We start from the raw sequence: 21,385 nt of genomic DNA, 5'->3' as shown, positions 1-21,385 counted from the left end.
AGATGGGGTGACTTGCGGGGCTGGAACCAGGTTCTGTTACCCAGAATCCTTTGCGAACCTCAAAATTTGGCTAAAAAAACACATGTTCCTCACATTTCTGAGGCAGACAGTTCTGGAATCTGAGAGGAGCCACAAATTTCCTTCCACCCAGCGTTCCCCCAAGTCTCCCGATAAAAATGATACCTCACTTGTGTGGGTAAGGCTAGCGCCCGCGACAGGAAACGCCCCAAAGCGCAACGTGGACACATCCAATTTTTTTAAAGAAAACAGAGGTGTTTTTTGCGAAGTGCCTACCTGTAGATTTTGGCCTCTAGCTCAGCCGGCACCCAGGGAAACCTACTAAACCTGTGCATTTCTGAAAACTAGAGACCTAGGGGAATCCAAGATGGGGTGACTTGCGGGGCTCGGTCCAGGTTCTGTTACCCAGAATCCTTTGCAAACCTCAAAATGTGGCTAAAAAAACACATGTTCCTCACATTTCTGTGGCAGAAAGTTCTGGAATCTGAGAGGAGCCACAAATATCCTTCCACCCAGCGTTCCCCCAAGTCTCCCGATAAAAATGATACCTCACTTGTGTGGGTAGGGCTAGTGCCCGCGACAGGAAACGCCCCAAAGCGCAACGTGGACACATCCAAATTTTTGAAAGAAAACAGAGGTGTTTTTTGCGAGGTGCCTACCTGTAGATTTTGGCCTCTAGCTCAGCCGGCACCCAGGGAAACCTACCAAACCTGTGCATTTCTGAAAACTAGAGACCTAGGGGAATACAAGATGGGGTGACTTGCGGGGCTCGGACCAGGTTCTGTTACCCAGAATCCTTTGCAAACCTCAAAATGTGGCTAAAAAAACACATGTTCCTCACATTTCTGTGGCAGAAAGTTCTGGAATCTGAGAGAAGCCACAAATTTCCTTCCACCCAGCGTTCCCCCAAGTCTCCCGATAAAAATGATACCTCACTTGTGTGGGTAGGGCTAGCGCCCGCGACAGGAAACGCCCCAAAGCGCAACGTGGACACATCCAAATTTGTGAAAGAAAACAGAGGTGTTTTTTGCGAAGTGCCTACCTGTAGATTTTGGCCTCTAGCTCAGCCGGCACCTAGGGAAACCTACCAAACCTGTGCATTTCTGAAAACTAGAGACCTAGGGGAATCCAAGGAGGGTTGACTTGCGGGGCTCGGACCAGGTTCTGTTACCCAGAATCCTTTGCAAACCATAAAATTTGGCTAAAAAACACATGTTCCTCACATTTCTGTGGCAGAAAGTTCTGGAATCTGAGAGGAGCCACAAATTTCCTTCCACCGAGCGTTCCACCAAGTCTTCCGATAAAAATGATACCTCACTTGTGTGGGTAGGGCTAGCGCCCGCGACAGGAAACGCCCCAAAGCGCAACGTGGACACATCCAAATTTTTGAAAGAAAACAGAGGTGTTTTTTGCGAAGTGCCTACCTGTAGATTTTGGCCTCTAGCTCAGCCGGCACCTAGGGAAACCTACCAAACCTGTGCATTTCTGAAAACTAGAGACCAAGGGGAATTCAAGGAGGGTTGACTTGCGGGGCTCGGACCAGGTTCTGTTACCCAGAATCCTTTGCGAACCTCAAAATTTGGCTAAAAAAATACATGTTCCTCACATTTCTGTGGCAGAAAGTTCTGGAATCTGAGGGGAGCCACAAATTTCCTTCCACCGAGCGTTCCCCCAAGTCTCCCGATTAAAATGATACCTCACTTGTGTGGGTAGGCCTAGCGCCCGCAACAGGAAACGCCCCAAAGCGGAACGTGGACACATCCAAATTTTTGAAAGAAAACAGAGGTGTTTTTTGCGAAGTGCCTACCTATAGATTTTGGCCTCTAGCTCAGCCGGCACCTAGGGAAACCTACCAAACCTGTGCATCTCTGAAAACTAGAGACCTCGGGGAATCCAAGATGGGGTGACTTGCGGGGCTCGGACCAGGTTCTGTTACCCAGAATCCTTTGCAAACCTCAAAATGTGGCTAAAAAAACACATGTTCCTCACATTTCTGTGGCAGAAAGTTCTGGAATCTGAGAGGAGCCACAAATTTCCTTCCACCCAGCGTTCCCCCAAGTCTCCCGATAAAAATGATACCTCACTTGTGTGGGTAGGCCTAGCGCCCGCGACAGGAAACGCCCCAAAGCGCAACGTGGACACATCCAATTTTTTTAAAGAAAACCGAGGTGTTTTTTGCGAAGTGCCTACCTGTAGATTTTGGCCTCTAGCTCAGCCGGCACCTAGGGAAACCTACCAAACCTGTGCATTTCTGAAAACTAGAGACCTAGGGGAATCCAAGATGGGGTGACTTGCGGGGCTCGGACCAGGTTCTGTTACCCAGAATCCTTTGCGAACCTCAAAAGTTGGCAAAAAAAACACATGTTCCTCACATTTCTGTGGCAGAAAGTTCTGGAATCTGAGAGGAGCCACAAATTTCCTTCCACCCAGCGTTCCCCCAAGTCTCCCGATAAAAATGATACCTCACTTGTGTGGGTAGGCCTAGCGCCCGCGACAGGAAACGCCCCAAAGCGCAACGTGGACACATCCAAATTTTTTAAAGAAAACAGAGGTGTTTTTTGCGAAGTGCCTACCTGTAGATTTTGGCCTCTAGCTCAGCCGGCACCCAGGGAAACCTACCAAACCTGTGCATTTCTGAAAACTAGAGACCTAGGGGAATCCAAGGAGGGTTGACTTGCGGGGCTCGGACCAGGTTCTGTTACCCAGAATCCTTTGCGAACCTCAAAATTTGGCAAAAAAGACACATGTTCCTCACATTTCTGTGGCAGAAAGTTCTGGAATCTGAGAGGAGCCACAAATTTCCTTCCACCCAGCGTTCCCCCAAGTCTCCCGATAAAAATGATACCTCACTTGTGTGGGTAGGCCTAGCGCCCGCGACAGGAAACCCCCCAAAGCGCAACGTGGACACATCAAAATTTTGGAAAGAAAACAGAGGTGTTTTTTGCGAAGTGCCTACCTGTAGATTTTGGCCTCTAGCTCAGCCGGCACCTAGGGAAACCTAACAAACCTGTGCATTTCTGAAAACTAGAGACCTAGGGGAATCCAAGATGGGGTGACTTGCGGGGCTCGGACCAGGTTCTGTTACCCAGAATCCTTTGCAAACCTCAAAATATGGCTAAAAAAACACATGTTCCTCACATTTCTGTGGCAGAAAGTTCTGGAATCTGAGAGGAGCCACAAATTTCCTTCCACCCAGCGTTCCCCCAAGTCTCCCGATAAAAATGATACCTCACTTGTGTGGGTAGGCCTAGCGCCCGCGACAGGAAACGCCCCAAAGCGCAACGTGGACACATCCAAATTTTTTAAAGAAAACAGAGGTGTTTTTTGCAAAGTGCCTACCTGTAGATTTTGGCCTCTAGCTCAGCCGGCACCCAGGGAAACCTACCAAACCTGTGCATTTCTGAAAACTAGAGACCTAGGGGAATACAAGATGGGGTGACTTGCGGGGCTCGGACCAGGTTCTGTTACCCAGAATCCTTTGCAAACCTCAAAATGTGGCTAAAAAAACACATGTTCCTCACATTTCTGTGGCAGAAAGTTCTGGAATCTGAGAGAAGCCACAAATTTCCTTCCACCCAGCGTTCCCCCAAGTCTCCCGATAAAAATGATACCTCACTTGTGTGGGTAGGCCTAGCGCCCGCGACAGGAAACGCCCCAAAGCGCAACGTGGACACATCCACATTTTTGAAAGAAAACAGAGGTGTTTTTTGCGAAGTGCCTACCTGTAGATTTTGGCCTCTAGCTCAGCCGGCACCTAGGGAAACCTACCAAACCTGTGCATTTCTGAAAACTAGAGACCTAGGGGAATCCAAGGAGGGTTGACTTGCGGGGCTCGGACCAGGTTCTGTTACCCAGAATCCTTTGCAAACCTCAAAATTTGGCTAAAAAAACACATGTTCCTCACATTTCTGTGGCAGAAAGTTCTGGAATCTGAGAGGAGCCACAAATTTCCTTCCACCCAGCGTTCCACCAAGTCTTCCGATAAAAATGATACCTCACTTGTGTGGGTAGGGCTAGCGCCCGCGACAGGAAACGCCCCAAAGCGCAACGTGGACACATCCAAATTTTTGAAAGAAAACAGAGGTGTTTTTTGCAAAGTGCCTACCTGTAGATTTTGGCCTCTAGCTCAGCCGGCACCTAGGGAAACCTACCAAACCTGTGCATTTCTGAAAACTAGAGACCTAGGGGAATCCAAGATGGGGTGACTTGCGGGGCTCGGACCAGGTTCTGTTACCCAGAATCCTTTGCAAACCTCAAAATGTGGCTAAAAAACACATGTTCCTCACATTTCTGTGGCAGAAAGTTCTGGAATCTGAGAGAAGCCACAAATTTCCTTCCACCCAGCGTTCCCCCAAGTCTCCCGATAAAAATTATACCTCACTTGTGTGGGTAGGGCCAGCGCCCGCGACAGGAAACACCCCAAAGCGCAACGTGGACACATCCAAATTTTTGAAAGAAAACAGAGGTGTTTTTTGCGAAGTGCCTACCTGTAGATTTTGGCCTCTAGCTCAGCCGGCACCTAGGGAAACCTACCAAACCTGTGCATTTCTGAAAACTAGAGACCTAGGGGAATCCAAGGAGGGTTGACTTGCGGGGTTCGGACCAGGTTCTGTTACCCAGAATCCTTTGCAAACCTCAAAATTTGGCTAAAAAAACACATGTTCCTCACATTTCTGTGGCAGAAAGTTCTGGAATCTGAGAGGAGCCACAAATTTCCTTCCACCCAGCGTTCCACCAAGTCTTCCGATAAAAATGATACCTCACTTGTGTGGGTAGCGCTAGCGCCCGTGACAGGAAACGCCCCAAAGCGCAACGTGGACACATCCAAATTTTTGAAAGAAAACAGAGGTGTTTTTTGCAAAGTGCCTACCTGTAGATTTTGGCCTCTAGCTCAGCCGGCACCTAGGGAAACCTACCAAACCTGTGCATTTCTGAAAACTAGAGACCTAGGGGAATCCAAGATGGGGTGACTTGCGGGGCTCGGACCAGGTTCTGTTACCCAGAATCCTTTGCAAACCTCAAAATGTGGCTAAAAAACACATGTTCCTCACACTTCTGTGACAGAAAGTTCTGGAATCTGAGAGAAGCCACAAATTTCCTTCCACCCAGCGTTCCCCCAAGTCTCACGATAAAAATTATACCTCACTTGTGTGGGTAGGGCTAGCGCCCGCGACAGGAAACACCCCGAAGCGCAACGTGGACACATCCAAATTTTTGAAAGAAAACAGAGGTGTTTTTTGCGAAGTGCCTACCTGTAGATTTTGGCCTCTAGCTCAGCCGGCACCTAGGGAAACCTACCAAACCTGTGCATTTCTGAAAACTAGAGACCTAGGGGAATCCAAGGAGGGTTGACTTGCGGGGCTCGGACCAGGTTCTGTTACCCAGAATCCTTTGCAAACCTCAAAATTTGGCTAAAAAAACACATGTTCCTCACATTTCTGTGGCAGAAAGTTCTGGAATCTGAGAGGAGCCACAAATTTCCTTCCACCCAGCGTTCCACCAAGTCTTCCGATAAAAATGATACCTCACTTGTGTGGGTAGGGCTAGCGCCCGTGATAGGAAACGCCCCAAAGCGCAACGTGGACACATCCAAATTTTTGAAAGAAAACAGAGGTGTTTTTTGCAAAGTGCCTACCTGTAGATTTTGGCCTCTAGCTCAGCCGGCACCTAGGGAAACCTACCAAACCTGTGCATTTCTGAAAACTAGAGACCTAGGGGAATCCAAGATGGGGTGACTTGCGGGACTCGGACCAGGTTCTGTTACCCAGAATCCTTTGCAAACCTCAAAATGTGGCTAAAAAACACATGTTCCTCACATTTCTGTGGCAGAAAGTTCTGGAATCTGAGAGAAGCCACAAATTTCCTTCCACCCAGCGTTCCCCCAAGTCTCCCGATAAAAATTATACCTCACTTGTGTGGGTAGGGCCAGCGCCCGCGACAGGAAACACCCCAAAGCGCAACGTGGACACATCCAAATTTTTGAAAGAAAACAGAGGTGTTTTTTGCGAAGTGCCTACCTGTAGATTTTGGCCTCTAGCTCAGCCGGCACCTAGGGAAACCTACCAAACCTGTGCATTTCTGAAAACTAGAGACCTAGGGGAATCCAAGGAGGGTTGACTTGCGGGGCTCGGACCAGGTTCTGTTACCCAGAATCCTTTGCAAACCTCAAAATTTGGCTAAAAAAACACATGTTCCTCACATTTCTGTGGCAGAAAGTTCTGGAATCTGAGAGGAGCCACAAATTTCCTTCCACCCAGCGTTCCACCAAGTCTTCCGATAAAAATGATACCTCACTTGTGTGGGTAGCGCTAGCGCCCGTGACAGGAAACGCCCCAAAGCGCAACGTGGACACATCCAAATTTTTGAAAGAAAACAGAGGTGTTTTTTGCAAAGTGCCTACCTGTAGATTTTGGCCTCTAGCTCAGCCGGCACCTAGGGAAACCTACCAAACCTGTGCATTTCTGAAAACTAGAGACCTAGGGGAATCCAAGATGGGGTGACTTGCGGGGCTCGGACCAGGTTCTGTTACCCAGAATCCTTTGCAAACCTCAAAATGTGGCTAAAAAACACATGTTCCTCACACTTCTGTGACAGAAAGTTCTGGAATCTGAGAGAAGCCACAAATTTCCTTCCACCCAGCGTTCCCCCAAGTCTCCCGATAAAAATTATACCTCACTTGTGTGGGTAGGGCTAGCGCCCGCGACAGGAAACACCCCGAAGCGCAACGTGGACACATCCAAATTTTTGAAAGAAAACAGAGGTGTTTTTTGCGAAGTGCCTACCTGTAGATTTTGGCCTCTAGCTCAGCCGGCACCTAGGGAAACCTACCAAACCTGTGCATTTCTGAAAACTAGAGACCTAGGGGAATCCAAGGAGGGTTGACTTGCGGGGCTCGGACCAGGTTCTGTTACCCAGAATCCTTTGCAAACCTCAAAATTTGGCTAAAAAAACACATGTTCCTCACATTTCTGTGGCAGAAAGTTCTGGAATCTGAGAGGAGCCACAAATTTCCTTCCACCCAGCGTTCCACCAAGTCTTCCGATAAAAATGATACCTCACTTGTGTGGGTAGGGCTAGCGCCCGTGATAGGAAACGCCCCAAAGCGCAACGTGGACACATCCAAATTTTTTTAAGAAAACAGAGGTGTTTTTTGCAAAGTGCCTACCTGTAGATTTTGGCCTCTAGCTCAGCCGGCAGCTAGGGAAACCTTCCAAACCTGTGCATTTCTGAAAACTAGAGACCTAGGGGAATCCAAGATGGGGTGACTTGCGGGGCTCGGACCAGGTTCTGTTACCCAGAATCCTTTGCAAACCTCAAAATTTGGCTAAAAAAACACATGTTCCTCACATTTCTGTGGCAGAAAGTTCTGGAATCTGAGAGGAGCCACAAATTTCCTTCCACCCAGCGTTCCCCCAAGTCTCCCGATAAAAATGATACCTCACCTGTGTGGGTAGGCCTAGCTCCCGCGACAGGAAACGCCCCAAAGCGCAACGTGGACACATCCAAATTTTTGAAAGAAAACAGAGGTGTTTTTTGCGAAGTGCCTACCTGTAGATTATGGCCTCTAGTTCAGCCGGCACCCAGGGAAACCTAACAAACCTGTGCATTTCTGAAAACTAGAGACCTAGGGGAATCCAAGATGGGGTGACTTGCTGGGCTCGGTCCAGGTTCTGTTACCCAGAATCCTTTGCAAACCTCAAAATGTGGCTAAAAAAACACATGTTCCTCACATTTCTGTGGCAGAAAGTTCTGGAATCTGAGAGGAGCCACAAATATCCTTCCACCCAGCGTTCCCCCAAGTCTCCCAATAAAAATGATACCTCACTTGTGTGGGTAGGGCTAGCGCCTGCGACAGGAAACGCCCTAAAGCGCAACGTGGACACATTCAATTTTTTTAAAGAAAACAGAGGTGTTTTTTGCGAAGTGCCTACCTGTAGATTTTGGCCTCTAGCTCAGCCGGCACCTAGGGAAACCTACCAAACTTGTGCATTTCTGTAAACTAGAGACCTAGGGGAATCCAAGGAGGGTTGACTTGCAGGGCTCGGACCAGGTTCTGTAACCCAGAATCCTTTGCGAACCTCAAAATTTGGCTAAAAAAACACATGTTCCTCACATTTCTGTGGCAGAAAGTTCTGGAATCTGAGAGGAGCCACAAATTTCCTTCCACCCAGCGTTCCCCCAAGTCTCCCGATAAAAATGATACCTCACTTGTGTGGGTAGGCCTAGCGCCCGCGACAGGAAACGCCCCAAAGCGCAACGTGGACACATCCACATTTTTGAAAGAAAACAGAGGTGTTTTTTGCGAAGTGCCTACCTGTAGATTTTGGCCTCTAGCTCAGCCGGCACCTAGGGAAACCTACCAAACCTGTGCATTTCTGAAAACTAGAGACCTAGGGGAATCCAAGGAGGGTTGACTTGCGGGGCTCGGACCAGGTTCTGTTACCCAGAATCCTTTGCAAACCTCAAAATTTGGCTAAAAAAACACATGTTCCTCACATTTCTGTGGCAGAAAGTTCTGGAATCTGAGAGGAGCCACAAATTTCCTTCCACCCAGCGTTCCACCACGTCTTCCGATAAAAATGATACCTCACTTGTGTGGGTAGGGCTAGCGCCCGCGACAGGATACGCCCCAAAGCGCAACGTGGACACATCCAAATTTTTGAAAGAAAACAGAGGTATTTTTTGCAAAGTGCCTACCTGTAGATTTTGGCCTCTAGCTCAGCCGGCACCTAGGGAAACCTACCAAACCTGTGCATTTCTGAAAACTAGAGACCTAGGGGAATCCAAGATGGGGTGACTTGCGGGGCTCGGACCAGGTTCTGTTACCCAGAATCCTTTGCAAACCTCAAAATGTGGCTAAAAAACACATGTTCCTCACACTTCTGTGGCAGAAAGTTCTGGAATCTGAGAGAAGCCACAAATTTCCTTCCACCCAGCGTTCCCCCAAGTCTCCCGATAAAAATTATACCTCACTTGTGTGGGTAGGGCTAGCGCCCGCGACAGGAAACACCCCGAAGCGCAACGTGGACACATCCAAATTTTTGAAAGAAAACAGAGGTGTTTTTTGCGAAGTGCCTACCTGTAGATTTTGGCCTCTAGCTCAGCCGGCACCTAGGGAAACCTACCAAACCTGTGCATTTCTGAAAACTAGAGACCTAGGGGAATCCAAGGAGGGTTGACTTGCGGGGCTCGGACCAGGTTCTGTTACCCAGAATCCTTTGCAAACCTCAAAATTTGGCTAAAAAAACACATGTTCCTCACATTTCTGTGGCAGAAAGTTCTGGAATCTGAGAGGAGCCACAAATTTCCTTCCACCCAGCGTTCCACCAAGTCTTCCGATAAAAATGATACCTCACTTGTGTGGGTAGGGCTAGCGCCCGTGATAGGAAACGCCCCAAAGCGCAACGTGGACACATCCAAATTTTTTAAAGAAAACAGAGGTGTTTTTTGCAAAGTGCCTACCTGTAGATTTTGGCCTCTAGCTCAGCCGGCACCTAGGGAAACCTTCCAAACCTGTGCATTTCTGAAAACTAGAGACCTAGGGGAATCCAAGATGGGGTGACTTGCGGGGCTCGGACCAGGTTCTGTTACCCAGAATCCTTTGCAAACCTCAAAATTTGGCTAAAAAAAACACATGTTCCTCACATTTCTGTGGCAGAAAGTTCTGGAATCTGAGAGGAGCCACAAATTTCCTTCCACCCAGCGTTCCCCCAAGTCTCCCGATAAAAATGATACCTCACTTGTGTGGGTAGGCCCAGCTCCCGCGACAGGAAACGCCCCAAAGCGCAACGTGGACACATCCAAATTTTTGAAAGAAAACAGAGGTGTTTTTTGCGAAATGCCTACCTGTAGATTATGGCCTCTAGTTCAGCCGGCACCTAGGGAAACCTAACAAACCTGTGCATTTCTGAAAACTAGAGACCTAGGGGAATCCAAGGAGGGGTGACTTGCGGGGCTCGGACCAGGTTCTGTTACCCAGAATCCTTTGCAAACCTCAAAATATGGCTAAAAAAACACATGTTCCTCACATTTCTGTGGCAGAAAGTTCTGGAATCTGAGAGGAGCCACAAATTTCCTTCCACCCAGCGTTCCCCCAAGTCTCCCGATAAAAATGATACCTCACTTGTGTGGGTAAGGCTAGCGCCCGCGACAGGAAACGCCCCAAAGCGCAACGTGGACACATCCAATTTTTTTAAAGAAAACAGAGGTGTTTTTTGCGAAGTGCCTACCTGTAGATTTTGGCCTCTAGCTCAGCCGGCACCTAGGGAAACCTACCAAACCTGTGCATTTCTGAAAACTAGAGACCTAGGGGAATCCAAGGAGGGTTGACTTGCGGGGCTCGGACCAGGTTCTGTTACCCAGAATCCTTTGCGAACCTCAAAATTTGGCTATAAAAACACATGTTCCTCACATTTCTGTGGCAGAAAGTTCTGGAATCTGAGAGGAGCCACAAATTTCCTTCCACCCAGCGTTCCCCCAAGTCTCCCGATAAAAATGATACCTCACTTGTGTGGGTAGGCCTAGCGCCCGCGACAGGAAACGCCCCAAAGCACAACGTGGACACATCCACATTTTTTAAAGAAAACAGAGGTGTTTTTTGCGAAGTGCCTACCTGTAGATTTTGGCCTCTAGCTCAGCCGGCACCTAGGGAAACCTACCAAACCTGTGCATTTCTGAAAACTAGAGACCTAGGGGAATCCAAGGAGGGTTGACTTGCGGGGCTCGGACCAGGTTCTATTACCCAGAATCCTTTGCGAACCTCAAAATTTGGCTAAAAAAATACATGTTCCTCACATTTCTTTGGCAGAAAGTTCTGGAATCTGAGGGGAGCCACAAATTTTCTTCCACCGAGCGTTCCCCCAAGTCTCCCGATAAAAATGATACCTCACTTGTGTGGGTAGGCCTAGCGCCCGCGACAGGAAACGCCCCAAAGCGCAACGTGGACACATCCAAATTTTTGAAAGAAAACAGAGGTGTTTTTTGCGAAGTGCCTACCTGTAGATTTTGGCCTCTAGCTCAGCCGGCACCTAGGGAAACCTACCAAACCTGTGCATTTCTGAAAACTAGAGACCTAGGGGAATCCACGGAGGGTTGACTTGCGGGGCTCGGACCAGGTTCTGTTACCCAGAATCCTTTGCGAACCTCAAAATTTGGCTATAAAAACACATGTTCCTCACATTTCTGTGGCAGAAAGTTCTGGAATCTGAGAGGAGCCACAAATTTCCTTCCACCCAGCGTTCCCCCAAGTCTCCCGATAAAAATGATACCTCACTTGTGTGGGTAGGCCTAGCGCCCGCGACAGGAAACGCCCCAAAGCACAACGTGGACACATCCACATTTTTTAAAGAAAACAGAGGTGTTTTTTGCGAAGTGCCTACCTGTAGATTTTGGCCTCTAGCTCAGCCGGCACCTAGGGAAACCTACCAAACCTGTGCATTTCTGAAAACTAGAGACCTAGGGGAATCCAAGGAGGGTTGACTTGCGGGGCTCGGACCAGGTTCTGTTACCCAGAATCCTTTGCAAACCTCAAAATATGGCTAAAAAAACACATGTTCCTCACATTTCTGTGGCAGAAAGTTCAGGAATCTGAGAGGAGCCACAAATTTCCTTCCACCCAGCGTTCCCCCAAGTCTCCCGATAAAAATGATACCTCACTTGTGTGGGTAAGGCTAGCGCCCGCGACAGGAAACGCCCCAAAGCGCAACGTGGACACATCCAATTTTTTTAAAGAAAACAGAGGTGTTTTTTGCGAAGTGCCTACCTGTAGATTTTGGCCTCTAGCTCAGCCGGCACCTAGGGAAACCTACCAAACCTGTGCATTTCTGAAAACTAGAGACCTAGGGGAATCCAAGGAGGGTTGACTTGCGGGGCTCGGACCAGGTTCTGTTACCCAGAATCCTTTGCGAACCTCAAAATTTGGCTATAAAAACACATGTTCCTCACATTTCTGTGGCAGAAAGTTCTGGAATCTGAGAGGAGCCACAAATTTCCTTCCACCCAGCGTTCCCCCAAGTCTCCCGATAAAAATGATACCTCACTTGTGTGGGTAGGCCTAGCGCCCGCGACAGGAAACGCCCCAAAGCACAACGTGGACACATCCACATTTTTTAAAGAAAACAGAGGTGTTTTTTGCGAAGTGCCTACCTGTAGATTTTGGCCTCTAGCTCAGCCGGCACCTAGGGAAACCTACCAAACCTGTGCATTTCTGAAAACTAGAGACCTAGGGGAATCCAAGGAGGGTTGACTTGCGGGGCTCGGACCAGGTTCTATTACCCAGAATCCTTTGCGAACCTCAAAATTTGGCTAAAAAAATACATGTTCCTCACATTTCTTTGGCAGAAAGTTCTGGAATCTGAGGGGAGCCACAAATTTCCTTCCACCGAGCGTTCCCCCAAGTCTCCCGATAAAAATGATACCTCACTTGTGTGGGTAGGCCTAGCGCCCGCGACAGGAAACGCCCCAAAGCGCAACGTGGACACATCCAAATTTTTGAAAGAAAACAGAGGTGTTTTTTGCGAAGTGCCTACCTGTAGATTTTGGCCTCTAGCTCAGCCGGCACCTAGGGAAACCTACCAAACCTGTGCATTTCTGAAAACTAGAGACCTAGGGAAATCCAAGGAGGGTTGACTTGTGGGGCTCGGACCAGGTTCTGTTACCCAGAATCCTTTGCGAACATAAAAATTTGGCTACAAAAATACATGTTCCTCACATTTCTGTGGCAGAAAGTTCTGGAATCTGAGGGGAGCCACAAATTTCCTTCCACCGAGCGTTCCCCCAAGTCTCCCGATAACAATGATACCTCACTTGTGTGGGTAGGCCTAGCGCCCGCGACAGGAAACGCCCCAAAGCACAACGTGGACACATCCACATTTTTTAAAGAAAACAGAGGTGTTTTTTGCGAAGTGCCTACCTATAGATTTTGGCCTCTAGCTCAGCCGGCACCTAGGGAAACCTACCAAACCTGTGCATTTCTGAAAACTAGAGACCTAGGGGAATCCAAGGAGGGGTGACTTGCGGGGCTCGGACCAGGTTCTGTTACCCAGAATCCTTTGCAAACCTCAAAATATGGCTAAAAAAACACATGTTCCTCACATTTCTGTGGCAGAAAGTTCTGGAATCTGAGAGGAGCCACAAATTTCCTTCCACTCAGCGTTCCCCCAAGTCTCCCAATAAAAATGATACCTCACTTGTGTGGGTAGGCCTAGCGCCCGCGACAGGAAACGCCCCAAAGTGCAACGTGGACACATCCAAATTTTTGAAAGAAAACAGAGGTGTTTTTTGCGAAGTGCCTACCTGTAGATTTTGGCCTCTAGCTCAGCCGGCACCTAGGGAAACCTACCAAACCTGTGCATTTCTGAAAACTAGAGACCTAGGGGAATCCAAGGAGGGTTGACTTGCGGGGCTCGGACCAGGTTCTGTTACCCAGAATCCTTTGCAAACCTCAAAATGTGGCTAAAAAAACACATGTTCCTCACATTTCTGTGGCAGAAAGTTCTGGAATCTGAGAGGAGCCACAAATATCCTTCCACCCAGCGTTCCCCCAAGTCTCCCAATAAAAATGATACCTCACTTGTGTGGGTAGGGCTAGCGCCTGCGACAGGAAACGCCCTAAAGCGCAACGTGGACACATTCAATTTTTTTAAAGAAAACAGAGGTGTTTTTTGCGAAGTGCCTACCTGTAGATTTTGGCCTCTAGCTCAGCCGGCACCTAGGGAAACCTACCAAACTTGTGCATTTCTGTAAACTAGAGACCTAGGGGAATCCAAGGAGGGTTGACTTGCAGGGCTCGGACCAGGTTCTGTAACCCAGAATCCTTTGCGAACCTCAAAATTTGGCTAAAAAAACACATGTTCCTCACATTTCTGTGGCAGAAAGTTCTGGAATCTGAGAGGAGCCACAAATTTCCTTCCACCCAGCGTTCCCCCAAGTCTCCCGATAAAAATGATACCTCACTTGTGTGGGTAGGCCTAGCGCCCGCGACAGGAAACGCCCCAAAGCGCAACGTGGACACATCCACATTTTTGAAAGAAAACAGAGGTGTTTTTTGCGAAGTGCCTACCTGTAGATTTTGGCCTCTAGCTCAGCCGGCACCTAGGGAAACCTACCAAACCTGTGCATTTCTGAAAACTAGAGACCTAGGGGAATCCAAGGAGGGTTGACTTGCGGGGCTCGGACCAGGTTCTGTTACCCAGAATCCTTTGCAAACCTCAAAATTTGGCTAAAAAAACACATGTTCCTCACATTTCTGTGGCAGAAAGTTCTGGAATCTGAGAGGAGCCACAAATTTCCTTCCACCCAGCGTTCCACCACGTCTTCCGATAAAAATGATACCTCACTTGTGTGGGTAGGGCTAGCGCCCGCGACAGGATACGCCCCAAAGCGCAACGTGGACACATCCAAATTTTTGAAAGAAAACAGAGGTATTTTTTGCAAAGTGCCTACCTGTAGATTTTGGCCTCTAGCTCAGCCGGCACCTAGGGAAACCTACCAAACCTGTGCATTTCTGAAAACTAGAGACCTAGGGGAATCCAAGATGGGGTGACTTGCGGGGCTCGGACCAGGTTCTGTTACCCAGAATCCTTTGCAAACCTCAAAATGTGGCTAAAAAACACATGTTCCTCACACTTCTGTGGCAGAAAGTTCTGGAATCTGAGAGAAGCCACAAATTTCCTTCCACCCAGCGTTCCCCCAAGTCTCCCGATAAAAATTATACCTCACTTGTGTGGGTAGGGCTAGCGCCCGCGACAGGAAACACCCCGAAGCGCAACGTGGACACATCCAAATTTTTGAAAGAAAACAGAGGTGTTTTTTGCGAAGTGCCTACCTGTAGATTTTGGCCTCTAGCTCAGCCGGCACCTAGGGAAACCTACCAAACCTGTGCATTTCTGAAAACTAGAGACCTAGGGGAATCCAAGGAGGGTTGACTTGCGGGGCTCGGACCAGGTTCTGTTACCCAGAATCCTTTGCAAACCTCAAAATTTGGCTAAAAAAACACATGTTCCTCACATTTCTGTGGCAGAAAGTTCTGGAATCTGAGAGGAGCCACAAATTTCCTTCCACCCAGCGTTCCACCAAGTCTTCCGATAAAAATGATACCTCACTTGTGTGGGTAGGGCTAGCGCCCGTGATAGGAAACGCCCCAAAGCGCAACGTGGACACATCCAAATTTTTTAAAGAAAACAGAGGTGTTTTTTGCAAAGTGCCTACCTGTAGATTTTGGCCTCTAGCTCAGCCGGCACCTAGGGAAACCTTCCAAACCTGTGCATTTCTGAAAACTAGAGACCTAGGGGAATCCAAGATGGGGTGACTTGCGGGGCTCGGACCAGGTTCTGTTACCCAGAATCCTTTGCAAACCTCAAAATTTGGCTAAAAAAACACATGTTCCTCACATTTCTGTGGCAGAAAGTTCTGGAATCTGAGAGGAGCCACAAATTTCCTTCCACCCAGCGTTCCCCCAAGTCTCCCGATAAAAATGATACCTCACTTGTGTGGGTAGGCCCAGCTCCCGCGACAGGAAACGCCCCAAAGCGCAACGTGGACACATCCAAATTTTTGAAAGAAAACAGAGGTGTTTTTTGCGAAATGCCTACCTGTAGATTATGGCCTCTAGTTCAGCCGGCACCTAGGGAAACCTAACAAACCTGTGCATTTCTGAAAACTAGAGACCTAGGGGAATCCAAGGAGGGGTGACTTGCGGGGCTCGGACCAGGTTCTGTTACCCAGAATCCTTTGCAAACCTCAAAATATGGCTAAAAAAACACATGTTCCTCACATTTCTGTGGCAGAAAGTTCTGGAATCTGAGAGGAGCCACAAATTTCCTTCCACCCAGCGTTCCCCCAAGTCTCCCGATAAAAATGATACCTCACTTGTGTGGGTAAGGCTAGCGCCCGCGACAGGAAACGCCCCAAAGCGCAACGTGGACACATCCAATTTTTTTAAAGAAAACAGAGGTGTTTTTTGCGAAGTGCCTACCTGTAGATTTTGGCCTCTAGCTCAGCCGGCACCTAGGGAAACCTACCAAACCTGTGCATTTCTGAAAACTAGAGACCTAGGGGAATCCAAGGAGGGTTGACTTGCGGGGCTCGGACCAGGTTCTGTTACCCAGAATCCTTTGCGAACCTCAAAATTTGGCTATAAAAACACATGTTCCTCACATTTCTGTGGCAGAAAGTTCTGGAATCTGAGAGGAGCCACAAATTTCCTTCCACCCAGCGTTCCCCCAAGTCTCCCGATAAAAATGATACCTCACTTGTGTGGGTAGGCCTAGCGCCCGCGACAGGAAACGCCCCAAAGCACAACGTGGACACATCCACATTTTTTAAAGAAAACAGAGGTGTTTTTTGCGAAGTGCCTACCTGTAGATTTTGGCCTCTAGCTCAGCCGGCACCTAGGGAAACCTACCAAACCTGTGCATTTCTGAAAACTAGAGACCTAGGGGAATCCAAGGAGGGTTGACTTGCGGGGCTCGGACCAGGTTCTATTACCCAGAATCCTTTGCGAACCTCAAAATTTGGCTAAAAAAATACATGTTCCTCACATTTCTTTGGCAGAAAGTTCTGGAATCTGAGGGGAGCCACAAATTTTCTTCCACCGAGCGTTCCCCCAAGTCTCCCGATAAAAATGATACCTCACTTGTGTGGGTAGGCCTAGCGCCCGCGACAGGAAACGCCCCAAAGCGCAACGTGGACACATCCAAATTTTTGAAAGAAAACAGAGGTGTTTTTTGCGAAGTGCCTACCTGTAGATTTTGGCCTCTAGCTCAGCCGGCACCTAGGGAAACCTACCAAACCTGTGCATTTCTGAAAACTAGAGACCTAGGGGAATCCACGGAGGGTTGACTTGCGGGGCTCGGACCAGGTTCTGTTACCCAGAATCCTTTGCGAACCTCAAAATTTGGCTATAAAAACACATGTTCCTCACATTTCTGTGGCAGAAAGTTCTGGAATCTGAGAGGAGCCACAAATTTCCTTCCACCCAGCGTTCCCCCAAGTCTCCCGATAAAAATGATACCTCACTTGTGTGGGTAGGCCTAGCGCCCGCGACAGGAAACGCCCCAAAGCACAACGTGGACACATCCACATTTTTTAAAGAAAACAGAGGTGTTTTTTGCGAAGTGCCTACCTGTAGATTTTGGCCTCTAGCTCAGCCGGCACCTAGGGAAACCTACCAAACCTGTGCATTTCTGAAAACTAGAGACCTAGGGGAATCCAAGGAGGGTTGACTTGCGGGGCTCGGACCAGGTTCTGTTACCCAGAATCCTTTGCAAACCTCAAAATATGGCTAAAAAAACACATGTTCCTCACATTTCTGTGGCAGAAAGTTCAGGAATCTGAGAGGAGCCACAAATTTCCTTCCACCCAGCGTTCCCCCAAGTCTCCCGATAAAAATGATACCTCACTTGTGTGGGTAAGGCTAGCGCCCGCGACAGGAAACGCCCCAAAGCGCAACGTGGACACATCCAATTTTTTTAAAGAAAACAGAGGTGTTTTTTGCGAAGTGCCTACCTGTAGATTTTGGCCTCTAGCTCAGCCGGCACCTAGGGAAACCTACCAAACCTGTGCATTTCTGAAAACTAGAGACCTAGGGGAATCCAAGGAGGGTTGACTTGCGGGGCTCGGACCAGGTTCTGTTACCCAGAATCCTTTGCGAACCTCAAAATTTGGCTATAAAAACACATGTTCCTCACATTTCTGTGGCAGAAAGTTCTGGAATCTGAGAGGAGCCACAAATTTCCTTCCACCCAGCGTTCCCCCAAGTCTCCCGATAAAAATGATACCTCACTTGTGTGGGTAGGCCTAGCGCCCGCGACAGGAAACGCCCCAAAGCACAACGTGGACACATCCACATTTTTTAAAGAAAACAGAGGTGTTTTTTGCGAAGTGCCTACCTGTAGATTTTGGCCTCTAGCTCAGCCGGCACCTAGGGAAACCTACCAAACCTGTGCATTTCTGAAAACTAGAGACCTAGGGGAATCCAAGGAGGGTTGACTTGCGGGGCTCGGACCAGGTTCTATTACCCAGAATCCTTTGCGAACCTCAAAATTTGGCTAAAAAAATACATGTTCCTCACATTTCTTTGGCAGAAAGTTCTGGAATCTGAGGGGAGCCACAAATTTCCTTCCACCGAGCGTTCCCCCAAGTCTCCCGATAAAAATGATACCTCACTTGTGTGGGTAGGCCTAGCGCCCGCGACAGGAAACGCCCCAAAGCGCAACGTGGACACATCCAAATTTTTGAAAGAAAACAGAGGTGTTTTTTGCGAAGTGCCTACCTGTAGATTTTGGCCTCTAGCTCAGCCGGCACCTAGGGAAACCTACCAAACCTGTGCATTTCTGAAAACTAGAGACCTAGGGAAATCCAAGGAGGGTTGACTTGTGGGGCTCGGACCAGGTTCTGTTACCCAGAATCCTTTGCGAACATAAAAATTTGGCTACAAAAATACATGTTCCTCACATTTCTGTGGCAGAAAGTTCTGGAATCTGAGGGGAGCCACAAATTTCCTTCCACCGAGCGTTCCCCCAAGTCTCCCGATAACAATGATACCTCACTTGTGTGGGTAGGCCTAGCGCCCGCGACAGGAAACGCCCCAAAGCACAACGTGGACACATCCACATTTTTTAAAGAAAACAGAGGTGTTTTTTGCGAAGTGCCTACCTATAGATTTTGGCCTCTAGCTCAGCCGGCACCTAGGGAAACCTACCAAACCTGTGCATTTCTGAAAACTAGAGACCTAGGGGAATCCAAGGAGGGGTGACTTGCGGGGCTCGGACCAGGTTCTGTTACCCAGAATCCTTTGCAAACCTCAAAATATGGCTAAAAAAACACATGTTCCTCACATTTCTGTGGCAGAAAGTTCTGGAATCTGAGAGGAGCCACAAATTTCCTTCCACTCAGCGTTCCCCCAAGTCTCCCAATAAAAATGATACCTCACTTGTGTGGGTAGGCCTAGCGCCCGCGACAGGAAACGCCCCAAAGTGCAACGTGGACACATCCAAATTTTTGAAAGAAAACAGAGGTGTTTTTTGCGAAGTGCCTACCTGTAGATTTTGGCCTCTAGCTCAGCCGGCACCTAGGGAAACCTACCAAACCTGTGCATTTCTGAAAACTAGAGACCTAGGGGAATCCAAGGAGGGTTGACTTGCGGGGCTCGGACCAGGTTCTGTTACCCAGAATCCTTTGCAAACCTCAAAATTTGGCTAAAAAAACACATGTTCCTCACATTTCTGTGGCAGAAAGTTCTGGAATCTGAGAGAAGCCACAAATTTCCTTCCACCCAGCGTTCCCCCAAGTCTCCCGATAAAAATGATACCTCACTTGTGTGGGTAGGGCTAGCGCCCGCGACAGGAAATGCCCCAAAGCGCAACGTGGACACATCCAAATTTGTGAAAGAAAACAGAGGTGTTTTTTGCGAAGTGCCTACCTGTAGATTTTGGCCTCTAGCTCAGCCGGCACCTAGGGAAACCTACCAAACCTGTGCATTTCTGAAAACTAGAGACCTAGGGGAATCCAAGGAGGGTTGACTTGCGGGGCTCGGACCAGGTTCTGTTACCCAGAATCCTTTGCAAACCTCAAAATTTGGCTAAAAAACACATGTTCCTCACATTTCTGTGGCAGAAAGTTCTGGAATCTGAGAGGAGCCACAAATTTCCTTCCACTGAGCGTTCCACCAAGTCTTCCGATAAAAATGATACCTCACTTGTGTGGGTAGGGCTAGCGCCCGCAACAGGAAACGCCCCAAAGCGCAACGTGGACACATCCAAATTTTTAAAAGAAAACAGAGGTGTTTTTTGCGAAGTGCCTACCTATAGATTTTGGCCTCTAGCTCAGCCGGCACCTAGGGAAACCTACCAAACCTGTGCATCTCTGAAAACTAGAGACCTCGGGGAATCCAAGATGGGGTGACTTGCGGGGCTCGGACCAGGTTCTGTTACCCAGAATCCTTTGCAAACCTCAAAATGTGGCTAAAAAAACACATGTTCCTCACATTTCTGTGGCAGAAAGTTCTGGAATCTGAGAGGAGCCACAAATTTCCTTCCACCCAGCGTTCCCCCAAGTCTCCCGATAAAAATGATACCTCACTTGTGTGGGTAGGCCTAGCGCCCGCGACAGGAAACGCCCCAAAGCGCAACGTGGACACATCCATTTTTTTTAAAGAAAACCGAGGTGTTTTTTGCGAAGTGCCTACCTGTAGATTTTGGCCTCTAGCTCAGCCGGCACCTAGGGAAACCTACCAAACCTGTGCATTTCTGAAAACTAGAGACCTAGGGGAATCCAAGATGGGGTGACTTGCGGGGCTCGGACCAGGTTCTGTTACCCAGAATCCTTTGCGAACCTCAAAATTTGGCAAAAAAAACACATGTTCCTCACATTTCTGTGGCAGAAAGTTCTGGAATCTGAGAGGAGCCACAAATTTCCTTCCACCCAGCGTTCCCCCAAGTCTCCCGATAAAAATGATACCTCACTTGTGTGGGTAGGCCTAGCGCCCGCAACAGGAAACGCCCCAAAGCGCAACGTGGACACATCCAAATTTTTTAAAGAAAACAGAGGTGTTTTTTGCGAAGTGCCTACCTGTAGATTTTGGCCTCTAGCTCAGCCGGCACCCAGGGAAACCTACCAAACCTGTGCATTTCTGAAAACTAGAGACCTAGGGGAATCCAAGGAGGGTTGACTTGCGGGGCTCGGACCAGGTTCTGTTACCCAGAATCCTTTGCGAACCTCAAAATTTGGCAAAAAAGACACATGTTCCTCACATTTCTGTGGCAGAAAGTTCTGGAATCTGAGAGGAGCCACAAATTTCCTTCCACCCAGCGTTCCCCCAAGTCTCCCGATAAAAATGATACCTCACTTGTGTGGGTAGGCCTAGCGCCCGCGACAGGAAACCCCCCAAAGCGCAACGTGGACACATCAAAATTTTGGAAAGAAAACAGAGGTGTTTTTTGCGAAGTGCCTACCTGTAGATTTTGGCCTCTAGCTCAGCCGGCACCTAGGGAAACCTAACAAACCTGTGCATTTCTGAAAACTAGAGACCTAGGGGAATCCAAGATGGGGTGACTTGCGGGGCTCGGACCAGGTTCTGTTACCCAGAATCCTTTGCAAACCTCAAAATATGGCTAAAAAAACACATGTTCCTCACATTTCTGTGGCAGAAAGTTCTGGAATCTGAGAGGAGCCACAAATTTCCTTCCACCCAGCGTTCCCCCAAGTCTCCCGATAAAAATGATACCTCACTTGTGTGGGTAGGCCTAGCGCCCGCGACAGGAAACGCCCCAAAGCGCAACGTGGACACATCCAAATTTCTTAAAGAAAACAGAGGTGTTTTTTGCAAAGTGCCTACCTGTAGATTTTGGCCTCTAGCTCAGCCGGCACC

This window comes from Pleurodeles waltl, chromosome 7 (genome assembly GCF_031143425.1).
Source record: "Pleurodeles waltl isolate 20211129_DDA chromosome 7, aPleWal1.hap1.20221129, whole genome shotgun sequence".
NCBI classification, from domain to species: domain Eukaryota; kingdom Metazoa; phylum Chordata; class Amphibia; order Caudata; family Salamandridae; genus Pleurodeles; species Pleurodeles waltl.
This window is presented reverse-complemented; position numbering follows the sequence as displayed.